This window comes from Aegilops tauschii, chromosome 6, assembly GCF_002575655.3.
Source record: "Aegilops tauschii subsp. strangulata cultivar AL8/78 chromosome 6, Aet v6.0, whole genome shotgun sequence".
NCBI classification, from domain to species: domain Eukaryota; kingdom Viridiplantae; phylum Streptophyta; class Magnoliopsida; order Poales; family Poaceae; genus Aegilops; species Aegilops tauschii.
In genome coordinates this window covers 366,503,219-366,519,364 of record NC_053040.3, presented here as the reverse complement: position 1 = coordinate 366,519,364, position 16,146 = coordinate 366,503,219, and positions in this window count along the sequence as shown.

Here is a 16,146-nt window from a genome sequence, read left to right as displayed (position 1 = left end):
TCAGACCCTCTGCCAACATAGAAAATCCGTCAAGCAAACCGGAAAGTAAAATTTTCTCACCCCTTAGCTCACTTGGACCGAAACTTTCTTTTGAATAAGCAGCAACATGAAGCCCGCCGCACAACCCGGCACAGCGGCCAGGTAGTTACCTCCGCCGGTTTATCGAACACTCCGGTTCGGAAACGTCGATCAGAGGTCTCTTATACTCTTGACACTTCTTACCCCAAGGCGGGTTGTTTCCGACAACCTCTTAATCCATCTGACTCAAATTATCAGGGAACACCTAATTCATCCTCTGGCGAATCAATGGCCACACAACTTCCAACACTCAGGACAGTTCCTGGGTGAGTTATGCGTTTGATTTTATGCTTGATGTGTTATATTTGCATGCTGTACTGAACTTTTATGCCTGTTCTTCCCAGTGCTAAACCCAGACCCAGTAAAAAGGTCCGGCTAAATAAACCGGCTGACGATAATGCAGCTGTTGAACCGGAAAGAACTCCACATCCGGAAGATACCAACAGTGACGCCATGCTTATTGACCCGCCGCCGCAAGATCATGACTTTGTTGCAGAACAAGTGGAAATTGATCCAACGGGCCAGTCCAATAAACCGACAAGCCCAGTCCGCGACACTGACAAACCGGCAAGCCCAGCGAAAGCCACTGATAAACCGTCGACTTCCGTGAAGGTTGCTGATGATAAAGAAGATGATATTATGATTACTGGCATTAGCCACACTGCTCCTGGCAATCCTGTTGTTTTATCAAAGCATAGTGCCAAGGATGAGCTGTCTGCTATGGGCAAAGGCAAATGGAACATAGATTTGTCAACCTATGCTCATCTCAATGCCCAAGACATCCTTTCTGGTTTCTTAAACCGTCTGTACAAAAGCCGCGATTTTGAGGCCGGTTTAGTGAATCTAATGAAGGAGCGATATGAGGTAACCGCATAACTGCTTCTCTTATGTGTCCAATTCAAATATCAACTCCAGTAGCCCCCAAGTGCCAGTTTATGATACTCATCTAAACTGGGACTTTGTAATATCACAACTTTGCATGCTTAGCCTCCAAGGGCCGGGCTATCTTTTTTAAGATGAACCGGTACTTTTAGAATTGCAACATGGTAACTTTCGCCAGTGTAGTCCCCAAGGGCCGGTTTAACTGATGAAGACGAACCGGTACTTTTTAGAAGAATACCCATAACATTACCTTGAGCAAACATACATTAGCCCCCAAGTGCCAAGAGTAATACTTGTATTGCACTTGGGACTTGTAGAAATTTCTGATAATGAGCAAATATGCATTAGCCCCCAAGTATCAGGTGCATAACTTGTTATGTGCTTGGTACTTCAAATATGCACAGCCAACTCATGATATGTCTGTCTCTTATAGGCTGAGCAGAGCAAAAAGGAAACTCAAACCGCTGATCTGCAAGAAAACCTCAAGTCCCAGCAAGCAGAAACTTCCAAAGCCAAAGAGGAGCTGACCAGTGCCTTAACTGCTATGGAAAAGCTAAAGGAGAGTTTCAACAAGGAGCGAGCTGATTGGGAGATAGAAAAATCCGCATTGCAAAAAAGCACCGAGGACGCAGAAGCAGCTCTTAAACCGGTGGTAGACGAGCTGACCGGTGTAAAACGGCAAATACATGCTATGACTGCTGCTGTGTTTGGCAAACATCCTGGCTTTTAGTTTCCAACATACCATCCCATACATTGCCGGCTTACTGATGCTTTCAACGATGCAGGAACTCGCGTTAGTCATCTGGGTTCTGACGTACAGAAGAAGCTGAAGGCTGCCTATACTCTTATAGAGCAGTTATATACCGGCGCGAAACGGATCATCTGCACCGCCTCTCACAACAAGCCGCCCCCAACTTTAATCAAAGATACCTTAGAAAGGTTGTCAATGCTGCCTGCTCGGGTAGAAGAGCTAAAGAGATCTGCCGCAAGGGCTGGTGCTCTGACCGCACTAACCCGGGCAAAAGGATGGGTGCCTGATCTTGATCCAGTGGATGTGAGCAAAGGCTATCCAAGATTAAAAGAAGACGGATCAGAGTTTGGCAATGATGACCTCCGAGCCATAAATCGGGAAGTACGTCCACTGGCTTGTCAACTGGCTGAAGAAGCTGATCTTTCATATTATCAGGCGAGTTATGACGTCAACAACAAAAGGGTCGCTGCACCAACTCCTGAGGCTCAAAATCTTATCCCGCCAATCCGTAAGCACATCTATGCCCCTGACATTGAACCGTCCGTCCTTATAAGCGATGAAGCTGTATTCCAAGCCCTAACTGGGATCGACTCGGCAACTATTGACTTCCAGCCACTGGATAGAGAGGAGGATGATGAACCGGTGCAAGATGATCCGCAGCCGTCAAGTCAACCTGGAGACGAATCATGATCCGGAAGCCGGTTTATCCTGCCGCGTGCTGCAATACTTGAAAAACAATTATTCTTTTGGGCACTAAAACGCCTTGTAATAAGCTAGTTAAAACACTTGGTCTACTATGCCATCATGCATATTTATTTTTGCATGACACTTGTTAATCTGCCATGCTTAAGATATATGATGGTCATAATCAGTAGCTGCTCCTACATACAAGAAGTTGAAAGTGTCCTGGCGGTTTACCGCCGGACGGGTCATGATACCCAAATATATAGCCATGGTTTATAACCCAGGCTGTAAAAAGATAATCAAATATGAAAATAAATGATACCTGTGACATTGAATCACAGTGTTGGCTGACCAACTTTTGTAGTAAGGGCGATACCCTTAATTATGAGTACTGATAAGTCCTTCCATATTGTGCCGGTTTATGATAAAACTGTACCGGGTTGTGATAAACACCGGATTGTTCATATATAACACTGGTGACTTATAGTCAAAACCAGACCGGGTTAATAAGCGCCTGATTATAATTGATCATATATTGATAACTTGTAGTTGAAAGTCAAGTCGGGTTAATGAACGCCGGTTTATCAAAACATTATAAATGTCATTAAAAGAGAATAAACTTGGAAAATAAAAGCATATGAAAAACTTGTAGTCGAGGCTTTTCACGGGCTGCTAGGCCCCAAATTCGAGGCTTTTCATGGGCTGCCAGGCCACTGAGGTAAACCATTTCACAAAGCCTTTTAAGATGGTCCTCAATCCTTAACCAATCGTCGTCTTAACTTTGACAAGTTCAGGGTCTTATGAGATTGACTTGTCGAAGTTCGGCGGGTCATACTAGGTTTACCTGGACGGAGTGACTTACTTAAAGAAGGCAGGCTAACCCGGGGTTTTAGGTGTATACACCAGGCTTCCAAGCCATGGCTTGATAGCCTATTACAAGTGTAGAATCTTTGTTCATTGCGACGGCAAAGAATCCCCAAGCAATATTTTGAGCTGTGCTCAGTGGGTGCCTATGTTTGAGTTGTGCTTTTGCCACACTCTCTTTGGCCCCTAAGTAATTTTCTTTTGGCCTTGAGCCGATCAAGAGGTGTAGCTATGGTTCAAATATGACCAAGCCCCCAAGTGATTTTCCTTGTGGCCTTGCGCCGATCAAAAGATGTAGCTATGGTTCGAATACGACCAAGCCCCCAAGTGATTTATAGATATGGCTTTTACAAGCTGAATCAAGGGGTAAACCGGACGCCGCTTTATGAACAGAAGCCCCCATGTAACCACACATGATGTAAGAAAAAACAACATATACCCCGCTTTAGCATAGGCTCCGGCTTATTATATTGATCATAATATATACATTGTCATAACTATGTACATAAGCAGAGCCTATGGCTCATGTATAGTAAGGCCGAAGATGAGCGATATTCCACGGCCGATGGGTCTCCTCCTCCGATTTACATGAGTCTTTGTGCTCTCGAACATCGATTAGGTAGCATGACCCGTTGTGCAGATTCTTGTTGACCACAAAGGATCCTTCCCAAGGGGGTGATAACTTGTGCATGTCAGTCTGATCCTGGATTAGTCGGAGCACTAGATCGCCTTCTTGAAAAGTTCTAGTTCTAACCCGGCGGCTGTGATAACGACGCAGATCCTGCTGGTAAATCGCCGAACGAGCCGCTGCAATGTCACGTTCCTCATCTAACAGGTCAAGTGCTTCCTGCCGTGCCTTCTCATTATCAGCTTCGACATACGACGCCACACGGCACGAGTCATGATTGATGTCACTAGGGAGAACCGCCTCCGCTCCATAAACCATGAAAAATGGCGTGTAACCCGTAGACCTGTTGGGCGTGGTATTGATGCTCCATAACACAGAAGGCAACTCCTCCACCCAACAACCCGGCGTCCGTGGCAAAGGAACCATAAGCCGGGGCTTGATGCCTCTCAAGATCTCTTGATTGGCTCTCTCCGCTTGACCATTAGACTGGGGGTGAGCCACTGATGATACGTCAAGCCGGATGTGCTCACGTTGACAGAACTCCTTCATAGCACCCTTGGACAGATTGGTACCATTATCAGTTATAATGTTGTGTGGAAAGCCAAACCGGAAAATCACCTTTTTGATGAATTGGACCGCCGTAGCTGCATCATACTTACTGACTGGCTCTGCCTCCACCCACTTAGTGAACTTATCAACTGCCACCAAAAGGTGGGTCTTCTTATCCTAGGATCGCTTAAAGGGCCCAACCATATCCAGCCCCCAAGTTGCAAACGGCCAAGTGATTGGTATCATCCTCAATTCCTGGGCCGGAACATGAGCTCGGCGTGAAAACTTCTGACAACCGTCGCACTTTTTCACCAAGTCTTCTGCATCAGCATGAGCCGTCAGCCAATAAAAGCCATGATGAAAAGCTTTAGCCACCAGGGAATTTGAACCGGCGTGATGACCACAATCTCCTTCGTGAATCTCCCGAAGAATCGCACATCCTTTTTCAGGAGACACGCAACGCTGAAACGCCCCTGTCACACTGCAATGATGTAGCTCTCCATTGATAATAGTCATGGACTTGGACCGCCGGATTATCTGCTGGGCCAAAGTTTCATCCTCCGGTAACTCACCCCGGTTCATATACGCCAAATATGGGACCGTCCAGTCTGGGATGAAATGAGTAGCTACCACCAACTGAGCCTCCGGATCAGGAATAGCCAAATCTTCCTCTGTTGGGAGCTTGACCGACGGATTATGTAGCACATCCAGAAATACATTGGGTGGAACTGGTTTACGTTGGGAACCCAAGTGACTTAAAGCGTCTGCCGCTTCGTTTTTCCGCCGGTCCACATGATCAACTTGATAGCCTTTGAAGTGACCTGCAACAATATCCACCTCTCGATGATACGCTGCCATGAGCGGATCCTTGGAATCCCAAGTACCAGACACTTGTTGAGCCACCAAGTCCGAGTCACCGAAGCACTTAACCCGGCTTAAATTCATCTCCTTAGCCATTCAAAGACCCTGGAGTAGAGCTTCATACTCAGTTGCATTGTTAGTACAAGGGAACATTAAACGGAGAACATAACAGAACTTATCACCTCATGGGGAAGTTAATACGACTCCAGCCCCCGAGCCCTCCAATTGCCTGGACCTCAAAATGAATAGTCCAATAAGTATGATCCGGCCTCTCTTCTGGCGCCTGTAATTCTGTCCAGTCATTGATGAAATCCACAAGTGCCTGAGATTTGATCGCCGTCCGGGGCATATATTTTAACCCGTGAGGCCCAAGCTCAATAAACCATTTGGCAATCCGGCCAGTTGCTTCCCGGTTCTGGATTATATCCCCCAAAGGAGCAAAGCTGACCACAGTTATGGGATGACCCTGGAAATATTGCTTAAGCTTCCGGCTCACCATAAAAACTCCATACACCAGCTTCTGCCAATGTGGGTACCTCTGCTTGGATTCAATAAGTACCTCACTTATGTAATAAACCGGCCGCTGAACCAGATACTCCTTTCTAGCCTCCTTACGCTCCACTACAATAGCCACGCTCACAGCCCGGGCGTTAGTAGCCACATATAACAACAATGGCTCTTTATAAACAGGAGCAGCAAGGACCGGCGGATTGGCCAGCTACCGCTTTAAGTCCTCAAATGCTTCATTGGCAGCGTCACTCCAGACGAAGTCATTCATCTTCTTCAGCATCTGATACAAAGGGATGGCCTTCTCACCAAGGCGACTGATAAACCGGCTCAAGGCGGCAATCCGGCCTGCCAGGCGTTGAACATCATTGATACACTTTGGTTTAGCCAAAGAAGTTATAGCCTTGATTTTCTCCGGATTAGCCTCAATGCCCCTGTTAGACACCAGAAAGCCCAAGAGCTTGCCTGCCGGTACACCAAAGACACACTTGGCCAGATTAAGCATCATTTTATAAACCTGGAGGTTATCAAAGGTCTCCTTCAAGTCATCTATCAATGTCTCCTCCTTTCTGGATTTCACCACAATATCGTCCACATAAGCATGAACATTGCGGCCGATCTGATTATGAAGACAATTCTGCACACAGCGCTGATAAGTCGCTTGGGCACTCTTGAGCCCAAAACGCATAGACACATAACAGAAGGCTCCAAAGGGAGTTATGAAAGTTGTCTTCTCCTGGTCCTTAACTGCCATTTTGATCTGATGGTAGCCAGAATAAGCATCCAGAAAAATCAAATGCTCGCAACCCACCGTAGCATCAATGATTTGATCAATACGAGGGAGGGCAAAAGGATCCGCTGGACAAGCCTTGTTTAAATCTGTGTAGTACACACACATACGCCAAGTGCCGTTCTCCTTAAGTACCAGCACCGAATTAACCAACTACTCAGGATGAAACACTTCAATGATAAACCCAGCTGCCAAGAGCTTGGCTACCTCCTCACCAATAGCCTTGCGTCTTTCTTCATTGAACCGGCAAAGAAATTGCTTGACCGGTTTAAACTTCGGATCAACATTAAGTGTGTGCTCAGTGAGTTCCCTCGGTAGACCTGGCATGTCAGAAGGCTTCCACGCAAAGATGTCCCGGTTCTCACGGATGAACTCGATGAGCGCGCTCCTATTTCGGATCCAGGTTAGCGCTGATGCTAAACTCCTGGGATGAATCGCCAGGAACAAAATCAACCAGCTTAGTCTCATCAGCCGATTTAAACTTCAAGGCCGGGTCATGCTCTGTAGTTGGCTTCTTCAAGGAGGTCATATCTGCCGGATCAACATTGTCCTTGTAAAACTTCAACTCCTCTGTTGCACAAACCGACTCAGCATAAGCCGCATCACCTTCTTCACATTCCAAAGCGATCTTATGTCTCCCATGCACAGTGATAGTCCCCTTATGACCCGGCATCTTGAGATGCAGATAGACATAATAGGGCCTTGCCATGAACTTAGCATAAGCCGGCCGCCCAAACAGGGCATGATATGGGCTCTCGATTTTCACCACTTCAAAGGTCAATGTCTCTGATCTTGAATCCTGCTCATCACCAAAAGCAACCTCCAGAGCTATCTTACCCACTGGGTACGCCGATTTACCAGGTACCACACCATGGAAAATGGTGTTGGACGGTCTAAGATTTTTATCTGTTAACCCCATGCGATGGAAAGTTTCATAATAAAGTATATTGATACTACTCCCTCCATCCACGAGTACCTTGGTGAACTTATAACCCCCAACCTGAGGTGCCACCACCAACGCCAGATGACCCGGATTATCAACCCGAGGTGGATGATCCTCTCGACTCCACACAATGGGCTGTTCAGACCAGCATAAGTAACGGGGCAATGCCGATTGAACGGAGTTCACTGCCCTTTTATGAAGCTTCTGATCGCGTTTACACAGGCTAGTGGTGAAGACATGGTACTGCCCACTGTTCAACTGCTTCGGGTTGCTCTGGTAACCCGACTGCTGCTGCTGCTGTTGACTCCCCTGATTATTATAACCACCTTGGTTGCCTTGATTGCCATGACCGCTTTGATGACCGTGAAATCCTGAACCGGAACTGCTTCCACCATAACCCGGCCCATGAGACCCGGGGCCTGAACCGCCGGCCGGTCCATGATCATGCCGGAAAAAATCTGAATTTTTGAACTCCCGCATAATATAACAATCCTTCCAGAGGTGCGTGGCCGGCTTGTCCCGCGATCCGTGCTTTGGGCAGGGCTGGTTCAACAGGTAATTTAGACGCTCCGGATTGGGACTTGGTTCTCCTCCACGCGGGGGCGGTTTACCCTTACGACGCTGACCATTACCCTGCGCATTGGTGTTAGCCACAAAATCTGAACTGTTATCCGCCTTGCGCTTACCGCTGTTTCCATGACCCGCCGGGTTATGCTGCTGCCCTTTGGTGCTGCCGCCCTTCTTTCCCTTTCATGTCTTGTCATCATCAGATTCAGGATCCTTGGTACTGTCGGAGTTGGCATATTTCACCAAGGCCGCCATAAGAGTCACCATGTCATTGCAGTGACGTTTAAGCCGTCCCAACTTCAACTTCAGAGGGGTAAACCGGCAATTGCCTTCCAACGTTAAAACTGCTGTATCAGCATTGATGCGGTCTGATGAATGCAAAATTTCCAAAACCCGGCGCACCCAATGGGTTGTTGATTATCCTTCCTCCTGGACACAGGCCGCTAAGTCCACAATTGACATGGGCTGCTTGCAAGTGTCTTTGAAATTCTGAATAAACCGGGCTCTTAACTCGGCCCATGATCCGATGGAGTTAGCTGGCAAGTTCTTCAGCCAAGTGCGAGCCGTCCCTTCCAACATCACGATGAAGTATTTAGCGCATGCCGCATCATCTACGTCCAGCATCTCCATAGCCATCTCATAACTTTCAACCCATGCCTCAGGGGATAAATCGGTAGTGTAATTCGGCACTTTACGTGGGCCCTTGAAATCCTTGGGCAGCCGTACATTGCGTAACGCTGGGACGAGACACGGCACCCCCAAAGAACTGGAAGTCACCCCTGGTTCCACCGAAGTTGTTGGACGAACCGGAGTAAGCTGATGGGCCGCGTTCTGTGCTGCTAACTCACCCTCCTGACGTGCCCTAGCACGGTCCACCACATCCTGAGCATCAACCACCGCCACCCGCTGGGTAATGGCCTCGAGGCGAATTACGGTTCCGCGCACTGCTAGACACAGCCGGTTCATCAATATGCCTGCTGTAACTCCGGCTTGGGCGGGGGGTGGAACGAATCCTCTCGCAACTGTACGAATAGGCCTGCTGCTGAGTCAAAGCTGTCTGAAGGAGCTCCCTAGCCCGTCGTGTCTCCACCGCTACAGGGGACTCACCATCGACTGGGAGTGCTGCCAATCGTGAAGCGGCTGCGACAATGTTATCCAAGGGGTTGGAGTAATGACCCGGGGGCGTGGGCACATGCTGGGATGGGATATTCTGAGGAGGTAGATCCATTGCGTGTGGCTGAACCGGTGTCCCTGTTCCAGGTGCCTCGACCCGGTTTACCACTGGCTGGTTGCTGGTTCCTGCTCCTGGCGTGTTGAAGAGATTCCTGGCTTCGTAAACCGGAGGCAGGTGAGATCGGTACCTCCTCCTCGTGACATCATTCGATGCGTGTTGATCCAACATAAGCCGATAAGCCTGTGCATCTAACTTGGCTTGCTTCGCCATCATCCTGGCGTTTTCGGCGGCCAGATCCGCTTTGGCTTGGGTTATTTGATCCTTTACCTTCGCCACCTCTGTGTTGTGCCGCTCCTGATCCGCCGGATTGACCTCAGCGGCTAGCAGCGCTGCCAAGGTGTCAAATAAATCAGACAAAGCCTGAGCCGGTGGTGGGTGGGGCCTCCTGCCCTAGCTGCCGTTGCCGGCGTTGAACCGGAGATCATCACCGCGGTGGTCGAAGATTGTGGCGCTGACTGTGTACCGTCCATGAAGATCACAACTCGGCTTGGCGGATCAAAGGGGTCCGGAATACTGTCGCCATCGGAACAGCCCCCAAACCGGCCATCCTGAAGCTGGTACAATGACTCGGTTTCTCCAGTAGATGACTCATCCCTGGAGTAAATGACGGTTTCGCCATCATATTCCGATCTATCCTCAGATTCCACACCGTGGATGACTCCCGCGAAGGCACGCTTCATGGCAGGCTTAACCCGGGCAGATCTCGCACACTGAGCCGTTTCGATGATGTCGGTGTAGAAATAGCGGTAATAGGCTAGCGTTAATTTCTTGCTTATTTATTTCCTTATTGTCTTGTTTAGTTGTTTGCTTGTAGTCACTGCAGTTCTTTTTCTGTGTTTTTCTAGTGGCCACAATAACCTACTTTTTGGAAACTAGGCCAAAATAATCATGGCAACACACGAACTGTTGTAACCATGGGCCTCCTGCGGGCCGTTTGATCCATGGGCCTTCTACAGGCTGTAGGATCCATTGGCCTTCTATACGGGCCGTAGGATCCATGGGCCTTCTATGGGCCGTATGATCCATGGGCCTTTTACGCGCCGTAGGATCCATGGGCCTTCTACGGGGCATATCGTCATTTCACCAATCGTGGGCCGTACTATTCGTGGACAATAACGGGCCGTTTAGTGGCCGTATTTGATAACTCTATGAAAACAGCCAACGGGTTTTTTTCGACATGAAAACGGCCCAACGTATTAACGGGCCACAAACGGGCCGACTGTAACCACGGGTTGAATTTGGCCCACAAGCAGAAAATGACAGTAACGGGCCGTAAGTAACCGAATGCTGGAAATGAGCCCAAGAATAAATGGGCCGTGAGAAGGCCGAAATATATCATGGGCTGGAGACGGCCCAACGGAATAATGGGCCGTTAATGGGTATAAAGTGGTACACTGTTCATTACGGGCCAGTTTTACCACGGGCCATTAAGGGGCCGAGGGTTACTAAGGGCCTCATATGGGCCGAAAGACATCATGGGCCATACATGGGTCGGAAGTTAAAACGGGTTGGAATTATATTGGACGGCCCAGATGACGCTACTGGGCTAATTCGGATAGGCCGTAAACGGGCCCTGGGATAGCGGGTTGTAAATGGGCTATATGCGAACAGGCCGTTAACAGGCTTGCCGTGGGCCGGCCCGCCACCTTTTGACCAAGTCAAACGGGCTGGCCTTTTCACAGGAATGGGCCTCTGTTGGGCCGTCCCACGTGTCGGCGTATCATAGGCGCTTTGCGTCCAATGAGTGGATGACATCTGTCCCAACGGTGAGCCGACACGTGTTTCCTCCAGCCAATGATGATTTTACACATGGAAAATCCCCATTGGTCGGGGCTGTTATTGGTTATCGGATCCAAAACCGGACTCGATTGGTTAACGGCGTTCCGTTACGGTGGATGCCACGTGTCGGTCACGCTTGACGAAAGCACTTCTGTGACGCGCGATTTATCGTCATGGAAGTGGACACTTCCGTGATGATAATTTTGGTAATGTCATGGAACACTTCTACGACAGCACAGGTATGACTATCTTGATTCTGTCATAAATTTGTCACGGATGTACATGCATGACAGAAAACGTGACCTACTGTGACAAACACGTATCATCACGGAAGTGTATTTTTTTTTGTAGTGATTCCGCATGTGCAAAACTGTCTTGCACCTGTTATATGTGAACCTAGAGCTTATCACACCCGATCATCACGTGGTGTCTCGGCACGACGAACTTTCGCAATGATGCATACTCAGGGAGAACACTTATACCTTGAAATTTTAGTAAGGGGTCACCTTATAATGCTACCGCCATACTAAGCAAAATAAGATGCATAAAAGATAAACATCACATGCAATCAAAATATGTGACATGATATGGCCATCATCATCGTATGCCTTTGATTCATCGCCAAAGCACCGTCATGATTTCCATCATCACCGGCTTGACACCTTGATCTCCATCGTAGCGTCGTTGTCGTCTCGCCAACTATTGCTACTACAACTATCGCTAATGCATAGTGATAAAGTAAAGCAATTACATGGCGTTTGAATTTCATACAATAAAGCGACAACCATAAGGCTCCTGCCAGTTGCCGATAACTTTTACAAAACATGATCATCACATACAATAACTTATATCACATCATGTCTAGACAATATCACATCACAACATGCCCTGCAAAAACAAGTTAGACGTCCTCTACTTTGTTGTTGCAAGTTTTACGTGGCTGCTACGAGATTCTAGCAAGAACCGTTCTTACCTACGCATCAAAACCACAACAGTGATTTATCAATTTTGCTATTTTAACCTTCAACAAGGATCGGCCACAGTCAAATTTGATTCGACTAAAGTTGGAGAAATAGACACCCGCTAGCCACCTTAATGCAAAACAAGTTGCATGTCTGTCGGTGGAACCATTCTCATGAACGTGGTCATGTAAGGTTGGTCCGGGCCGCTTCATCCAACAATATCGCTGAATCAAAATAAGACATTGGTGGTAAGCAGTATGATGATCACCGCCCACAACTCTTTGTGCTCTACTCGTGCATATCATCTACGCATAGACCTGGCTTGGATGCCACTGTTGGGGAACGTAGCATGCAATTTCAAAAAAGTTCCTAGCTCATGCAAGATCTATCTAGGAGATGGATAGCAATGAGAGGGGGATAATGTGTCCACGTACCCTCGTAGACAGAAAGCGGAAGTGTTAGCTTAACGCGGTTGATGTAGTCGAACATCTTCTCGATCCAACCGATCAAGCACCGAACGTACGACACCTCCAAGTTCTGCACACGTTCAGCTCGATGACGTCCCTCGAACTCTTGATCCAGCAAAGTGTCGAGGGAGAGTTCCGTTAGCACGACGGCGTGGTGATGGTGATGGTGAAGTGATCCGCGCAGGGCTTCACCTAAGCACTACGTGAATATGACCGGAGGCGTGAACTGTGGAGGGGGGCGCCACACACGGCTAACAATGTTTGTTGTGTGTTCTAGCGGTGCCTCCCCCCTCATATATATAGGTTGGAGGGGAGGAGAGGCAGCCAAGGGAGCGCCCCAAGTAGGAGAAATCCTACTTGGGGTCCTCCCGATTCTGCCTCCCCCCTTTCCTACTCATATACGGAGTAGGAAGGGAAGAGGGGGAAGGGGAATCCTAGTCCCTTTTTTTACTTTTCTTCTCCAATTTGGCCAGCCCATATAGGGAGTGCACCAGCCCTGTGGCTGGTCTGTTTCCCCTCTTGGCCCATTAGGCCCATATAGCTTGCTGGGGGTTGCCCGGAACCCCTTCCGGTGACCCGATATGTACCCGGTACCCCCAAAACACTTCGGGTGTCTGAATACTATCGTCCTATATATGAATCTTTACCTCTCGACTATTTCGAGACTCCTTATCATGTCCGTGATCTCATCCGGGACTCTGAACAGCATTCGGTCACCAAATCACATAACTCATATAATACAAAATCATCATCGAACGTTAAGCGTGCGGACCCTACGGGTTCGAGAACGATGTAGACATGACGGAGACACCTCTCCGGTCAATAACCAATAGCGGAACCTGGATGCTCATATTCATTCCTACATATTCTACGAAGATCTTTATCAGTCAAGCCGTAATGACAACATATGTTATTCCCTTTGTCATCGGTATGTTACTTGCCCGAGATTCGATCGTCGGTATCTTCATACCTAATTCAATCTCGTTACCGACAAGTCTCCTTACTCGTTCTGTAATACATCATCCCGCAACTAACTCATTAGTCACATTGCTTGCACGGCTTATTATGATGTGTAGTACCGAGAGGGCCCAGAGATACCTCTCTGATACTCGGAGTGGCAAATCCTAATCTCGATCTATGCCAACCCAACAAACACCTTCGGAGATACCCGTAGAAAATCTTTATAAACACCCAGTTATGTTTTGACGTTTGATAGCACACAAGGTATTCCTTCGGTATCCGGGAGTTGCATAATCTCATACTCAAAGGAATATGTATATGACATGAAGAAAGCAATAGCAATAAAACTGAACAATCAACATGCTAAGCTAACGGATGGGTTTTGTCCATCACATCATTCTCCAAATGATGTGATCCCATTCATCAAATGACAACACATGTCTATGGTTAGGAAACTTAACCATCTTTGATTAACGAGCTAGTCTAGTAGAGGCTTACTAGGGACACGGTGTTTTGTCTATGTATCCACACATGCATCAAGTTTCCGGTTAATACAATTCTAGCATGAATAATAAAAATTTATCATGATATAAGGAAATATAAAATAACAACTTTATTATTGCCTCTAGGGCATATTTCCTTCACTAATAGGAGTACCACACCAGGATGAGCACAGAATTGAGCCCGTTTGTTTGTGCCTAGTACTTGAGTTAATATATCAGGCAATGCACTGGTGCGGAGGGATTATCCTTTTACTCTGCATATATAACTTGTCTGAAGTCTAACTAAGCAAAATGTTTCACCAAATCCCTTCTTAAGAAATACAACAGGAAAGATGTATCGCTTGAAAATTTATTGCACGATGCAGTTTATGATATTGTTTGAATCCTGGATTTTAAATTTCAGAAAATCCAAAAAGTGACTGGAAATTCATGAAACTAAGCATGGTCTCGTGATATGGCACAAATATTCCTACGTAATTTTTTTCTTCAATTTGGGACAAGCTGCTTATGAGAAGTTACACAAAGGAAGAGCCAAGGTATTTTGGAACAAAGACCTGTCACGTTAAGGCGAACGCTTTCACTATTGAAACCGTGGGCATTTACGTGCCGCCATGAGTCCCTCTTCTCATCGGCAGGTGCCACCAAGCAAGCATGTGAGTCGACGGGAGGCGTGCGAGCAGACCGCTGCGCAGGCTCTCCGGGAGGCAAGCCCTTTGATCAGGCTCCACCGCCCACCTTCGTCGCAACTGCCCCCACTTTTAATCGCGTCGGCGCCGCAGTTTAAAATCAACCCAGCACTACCCGGTATCGCTACAATCTTCTCCTGTCGTCTCCCTCCAACCAGCCTGACCTAACCATACGCCATGTCGCATCACGATGGTCTGCCCTTAGTCTTCCAGTTTCCTGAGGAAGACACCCAGCCGGAGTCTCAAGAACATAAGGCGCTTTGGGACGAGCTTGAACCAGCCTTGCGGGAAGACGCCGTGCCTGTCCCAGCTCCCGTTCTGGCTCCCGTTGCCCCGACTGCGCCAGCGCCCATCCCCGTGGCATTGATGGGTTGGGAGCCGCACATTTTCGTCGAGCTTGATGCAACAGGGTTCCACGAGGTCCCTGCTGACTTCCACGCGCCCGTGCACCTGCCAGTGCATGCGCCTACGCGTGCACTGACGCGCGCGCCCGTGCCGGTGCCCGTGCACCTGCCAGCGCATGCGCATGCACGTGCACTGATGCGCGCGCCCGTGCTAGTGCCCGTGCACACGAATGTCTCTGCCGCGCCGTTGCCTGTGCCTGTCCCCGCAAGGTTGCCGGTGCCCCCCTCAGCGGCATGGATGGCCGCCGTCGACCGCTTCCTTGCACCAACGCTAGTCGCCTCCTCCCGCCAGTTGACTCGCTCTTGGAGACCGAAGTCCAGAACATTGTGGCCTTCCTTGAAGCTAGGGCCAACGTCCAGGAGTACGCCAACAAAGGCGCAAAACGCCGCCGTCGCCGTCACCGTCGGTCAGTGGCCCGACGACACACAGAGCATGGCAAAGGAGCCGCTTCCCACCACAAGACGCCCCCGCCGGCGCCGCGTAATCTAAATTTGCCATGAAAAACGTTCGGATTGCCATGCTTAAAATCTAAACGTTTATAATTTCCATTTATTTTAGATCGATCGTCATATGAATATAAAGTCGGAGTCGGACCGAATGAAATCTATGCTTTGATCGATTGAATGTTCTGCTAGAGCCGTATCAAATTAAATATAAAACATCATCAAGCCACATGTATTCCTTCTCATCCAACGACCTAGACTACTTCAATGTCGAGCGCTCAACACGTTGAGCGTGCAGTTAATTTCATGCCAAAAATAGTGCTAATCGCATAATAACACGCAAATAATATCCTACTTAATATCCGCACGCACTTAATACACTTCCAAATTAACGTGCATTGCACGTACACATTGACTAGTACTACTAGTACGTGAAAATGGTGCCATAACTTGTGAACGCGTCCAGATATGGTCAACGGCAACATCGCCCACGAGTTCTTTGTGTTTGCCGGTGCGTCTAAACATAGAAGGGGAGGAGAGAGAGCAGACATGAAACCCACCAGTAAGTGAAGGCGAATAGTATGTGTTAACGAGCCGGTCCCA